Source organism: Etheostoma spectabile, chromosome 8 (genome assembly GCF_008692095.1).
Source record: "Etheostoma spectabile isolate EspeVRDwgs_2016 chromosome 8, UIUC_Espe_1.0, whole genome shotgun sequence".
NCBI classification, from domain to species: domain Eukaryota; kingdom Metazoa; phylum Chordata; class Actinopteri; order Perciformes; family Percidae; genus Etheostoma; species Etheostoma spectabile.
Window position 1 is genome coordinate 30,001,686 of NC_045740.1, and position 5,721 is coordinate 30,007,406.

Genomic DNA, 5,721 nt, shown 5'->3' on the forward strand with positions numbered 1-5,721 from the left:
TATATATATATATATATATATATAAAATCCCCTATTTGATAAGAATAAATAACTTCTGCCCCATTAAGTGTTTGGAATACTTCAGGCTGGTACTGAATGGTAGAACACAGACGCCTAATTCAATCAGAAAGCCCTAGGGCGGCCCAGCATGGCTAACTACATCATGGTTAAGCATCTTGATTTTGTCAGAATTATAGAAAATGACAAGTGAACTCGACGTGAACCAGTGTGTCGGGGTGGAATCCTCATATTGGCATTTCTTAATTTAAGCAGGGCGGTGCCAGAAAATCCATACTTTTCAGCGTGCTCTTTTTTTTGCTGCTTTCTCCCCATGAGTCTGAAGAAAAGGATCACAGTACAGTAACACAAAAACAAATGAAACACAAGGCAACATACAGCTGGCAATTGTAAAATTCTCAGTTCGTTCTTTACTTAAAATCTGATTTCAGCTGTTGAGAAATTGCCAGGATCTCCAGTATGTAACTAACTCGTGTTATTGGGTCAAATAAAGATTATGTTTCCCACAGAACTAATAAAGTAAAACTTACAGGCAGGGTTGGTGACTATTTCCAATATGCACTGAAATGTGAACACCCTGTCTACACCAGAGGCATTCTAGTTTCCAGATGTGTGTCTGACAGAGCGATTCTGTTTTAATCGGCGCAGCTGTCCGTAATGACCATGTAACGGCTCACAAGCTACGCAAGCAACTGCAAACCGCAGTGTATTTTTAGGGTTAAAGTCTACATTGATTGTGTATCGGCCTATGCGTTCTGACTTGACTGTAGCTGAACACACCCAGTACATATTCTGCTGCTGCCACCATGTTGTTGCTATGCTGCTTTCACGTCACAGCCCATGAAGAAAAAGTGTAAGTGCTACCCAGGGGTTGAAGTGTGTATTAGGCCTCACTATATGACAGTATTAAGGTGTGTTCTGACACAATGCACATTTTAGACATGATTGCATGCTAAGTCAAAGGAAAAATGTGAATACAGTAAATGCAAGTTTGCACAAAGTGTAGAAACGGAGGAGAAACCGACTATAAACAAGTTTAAAATGTTTAAACTGTTTTGAAAATATCCACGCTTACCGCATTAATTTCATACTTAACATGAGAGGAAAATAGGAGCGACAATGGAAGAATAACATGGGTAGATTTTTTTATTTAAAAAGGGAAAATGCACATCAATGGACATTTTTTGTTTGCACTCAAAATGTAAATGCACCAGAGTTTGCAGAAAAGCAGATTTTTATCTGTAGTCCCTTGGAATGTCAATACATTATCATATTACATTAATAAAAAAGAAAATGGCAAAACTGAGTTTTAGACGGAGGCTCAACGAGTGCCCCCGAGCCCGGTAATATGGCCGAGCGAGCTAGAGGGTGACTGAAGAGAGGGAGCGGGGTTGGAACAAAGCAGAGGATCAGAGAAATTAAAAGTTGTTTCTACTATTTAATCATTCATTTTGGCTACCGTTTTGCTAACCCTTGAAAAAGTTGAAATTCCAATCACACGTTTTAAAGCAATGGAAAAGTATCCACAGTTAAGTCATCATTGACTCCTGTTGTGCCAAGTGTGTAAATGTTATCAATAATAGAAAGTAAACTTGATGGAAATAGTTGAAGAATTAAAAGACTGAGAGACAGGTTCATATGCTGCCTTTGTTTCACCTGAGTAAACTGGCCCATTGCTTCATGTAGTAGGTGTGATTCAAAAAGATGGTGAAATTGGCGGACACAACCCCCTCAAATCTGATAAATCAAAGGTGTGAGGAAAGGGGTTTTCATCATAGTCTGACTATCCATGCCTTTTTGTTGATGTTGTGTCTTATCATCTGGCACTTTCACTAACCCTTTAGGTTAGATGTACCCAAACCGGAGGAGAAACAGACTCAATTTCTTCTCAAACTTTTCGGTGAAACAAGCAAAGCTGGTGGTTCCAGCTTGTTCTCTATTAGAAGTTTCCGATTCATGAGCCAGCTCAAGGCACCGGGTCCAGCCTTTTGCCGAAGGCATCCTCGGTGGGAAAGTAAGGGGAATAAAGGGGCTTATTATCTCCTAGATCATGGGTCTCAAACTCGCGGCCCGGGGGCCAATTGCGGCCCGCGGGATGATATTTTGTGGCCCCCTACTTGACATCAAAGTTAAGTGTTAGTGCGGCCCGCGCGTTCTGAAACTTTTTGTCATTGTGCATGTCACTTATGGGCTACCGTAGTCTCGTGACAGCGGTGTAACCGTTGTCAAGCTAGCTAAGTGCCCTTTGTTGCAAATGCCTGAGGTTTGACAATGTGATGTCTGTTGTTGTGAAATGCACCAACCATATCAGATCTAGGGGCTTAAAGCACCGGCAGTTCCGCACCCTTTTTTGAGGAAATAGAGGGTTTTTTTGGAATACTTGATGCGGCCCAGCTAAACCCAGACTCTACCTCCAGCGGCCCCCAAGTAAATTGAGTTTGAGACCCCTGTCCTAGATAGAAATAGCTTGACTTGCGAAGAAAGATTTTTCTTTGGATTGTCCTGACATATCAAAATTGCATGCAAAATCAGCTCGAGTCAGTTTATCATCCCTTGGCCTTTCTGTTTCCTTGTCTGTCATCGCTCATTGAAATAATGTAACGTCTTTTTTTAAATGATGTTGAACCAGTTGAGTACAATGTGTGTTGAGTGTGAAACAATCAATCCGTCACTGGCTGTTTGTTCTCCGTCCGTCGTTTGTCCGTCTCGGCTGTTTTCTGCCTCGGCTCCACACATCCAGCGGTTGTTATTGAGTCGCTGGGGCTCTGCGATGCCGCGGCCGCCGTCCTACAGAACCCACGGGTATGTGGCTTAGCGCCATTTCAAAGCCTGCTTGCCTGCATCAGCACAAACAGACACAGCTAACCCAGATCCCTCTATGAGAGAACAGCCTTCACACATAAAAAACCTTTTGTTCATGCTCTCAAACAAACAAAAAAAGGCTCCACAGTCTGCTGGCCTTCCCCCAAGACAAACTCACTCGATTAGAGAGATCTGGGTTGTGCGTGCTGGTGGAGGCCAGGGATCTGACAACAGGCAGCAAATGGAGATACTGAAGAAAAGCAGTCTCTGTGTGATGGCCCTCCAGTCCTGATAATGCTATCTCTTCAGCCCACCGCTATACCAACAAGCATGCCTCCAGTAGCTGCTTACTCGCAGAGTGGGCTCTGCCGTAATGTAATTGATGAGCTAGGAGCTAAGTTGTGACCACAGGCCGAATACAGCACCGGGGCTGTACAAAGGTCTCGACTGAGGCACACTGCAAACAGCCGCTCAGATCACAGCAGGGCTCAGAGCTCTGCGGGACTGGGCCTTCTTCAAACTTCCAAATGTGACCTGGACACATGATCGCTATTTTTAGTTGTTTGTCTTTCGGCAACATAGATCATCATTAAAAGATAATTCTACCCCAGTATTTCCACAGATCCCATTTATATGAGAGGAATCCACATGATTGACACCCTGACGCGCACGGTCGAGACTCTTGCCGTCACTTTTTGACGCTCTGGGTCGGGACGTGTGTTTGACTGACGTAAGAGCAATATAGGTTTAGATAAGAACAGGATACGAGCCCCGGTGTCCTGGGTGGAGGTCCTGTGTTGTTTGAAACATCCACCACCCCAACCTACATTTCCAGTCATGTCGTATAACTCGCTATCGTTGTTGTTCTTCATACTATGTCATCTCAGGGGGGATTTTTGCTGTGGTGGGCGACGCTGAGAGCTACTGACCAAGCATCAGTATATAACAAGTTGAGAGTGAGAACGGGTTGTGTTGTTGTGAGTCCGAGCCCCTTTGTTAGTTTCCCATTTAGAGAGCAAGGGATGCATAGGAAAACCGGATTGTTTTTAGTGTGCACAGAATGGACAGCTACAAACCATGAGCAGATATTTGCAAAATTTGACAAGATGTGTTTTGGATTAGAATGACAGACTTCACAAGGATGTGTTGGTACATACATATATATATGCTTCATTTCATTTGTAATAACCTCAGTCTTTCCATAATCTTAATCATACTGTAATGAACATGCTTAGATTTTTTGAAATGGAAAAATAAATGAATAACAACGTTGGAACTGGACACAGTACAATGTTATGGATGTCATTGATGGTAATCATTTTCAAAATCTGCATTTTTTTGTGGCAAAGGGGCTCAGTTCATCCCTACTTAGATCTAATTTGTAGCTTCTTAAGTCTTTCTATCTGTGACAGGTGAATGTAACTGTTGTATTGGGAATGTGGCAACATTGAAAGTGTAAAGTTACCCAAACCACTTTAGCGGTCTATCTGAAACTGATCAGCAGATACATCAGTGTTAATCACTAATTACTAGGGCTGTTATACCATTCTGTCACGGCTTGTCAGGAATAATGGCGTGGCTTGGACCCAAATACAGTTCAGAGAAGATTGTTCATTTAATAAAAACCAAAATTAATATTGTCATGAGGTAACAGGCAAAAACGTACAACAAAAGTAATCCAAGCAGGAAACAAAACCACAGGGAACTTGAGACGAATAAATCCAGAGGCAGGACAGAACCGACCTCAACAACAGCACACAATGATCCCACACCCGACAAACACAACACAGAATAAATACACGAGGTCGGAGGAGAAACGAGAGACAGGTGACAGGGCTCCAACAGGTGAAACACATCAGGGTGGGGCAGACAATCACAAAGGCGGTAAAAACGCATGAAAGGAAATAAAACCAGACAAGACACGACGGAGCTGAGGCCTGTGTCGGTATGCACAAGATGTTCGCACATGCACAGATGATAATCGTGATATACGAGGATTTACGACACTGCACGCTCTGTTCCACAGTAGCGGTCTCTTTTTAGCCTCCACTGGAAAGCTAACGTCAGATTAGCTAACAGCTAATTTTGCTAACCGCTAGCTGAGACAGCATGTACAATATCGTCGAATATAATATAACGTAACATCGTTGTATATAACATATAACAGCTGTTACGTCAGTTCTACTTGTGCTCATTTAAAATAAAATCACTTAATCGTTGTCTTTATTATGACTGTAAAGTCTTAATTTAGCTGTAGCTGCTTTTCCCACTGTTTAGCTTGAGTAACGTTATCTTAGACTGAATCAAAGCTAGCGGTTGGCTAACAGCTATTTTGGCTAACTGCTAGCTGAGAACTTGATGGATAAATCCTGTCCTCAGGTACTGACTGCTAAATATGTTGAACTCAAGTTAACTCCCTAGTATCCTTGTTACTTTGACAGCCCTACAGTTTCCTGTGCAATTGGCACAGGAAAAGTGTGTGAGCACACAACTTGGGTAAGAAGGAAAGGCCAAAGTTGAACCAAGAAGTTGAAAAAACGGGAGGGATTTGTTTTAAAAACCCAGATCTTAGGAATCCACTTAAGAAGTGCAGCTACTATTAAACTATACATAAGCAGCGCTTATGAGCCCAGAGCAATCAGGGGTCCGCGTGACTGCAAGACATTGATTAACAAGCAGGGCTTCTATCGCATTTTTATTTAATCCTTGTTTCAGAGACCGTTGTCTTAATACCTTGATACAGTAGTTAATACACAAGATACAGTACGTGTGTGACTTGAACATCTCACATTTACCAACAAAACACACAGCGAAAGACCATCCTCCCAACCTGTATGCATTTTAATATTAATGGACGCTGTAGTGATTTCTCACTATAAAGTAGCTGACAGCGGCTGCCGT

At 42.5% G+C, this 5,721-nt stretch overlaps 1 long non-coding RNA gene across 1 annotated transcript in view; it reads right to left on the bottom strand.

Annotated features, from left to right (window-relative positions):
- LOC116693510 (uncharacterized) overlaps nt 1-5,721 on the bottom strand; it is a 9,670-nt gene that overhangs the window by 541 nt on the left and 3,408 nt on the right. The gene's annotated exons all lie outside the window — the stretch shown is intronic.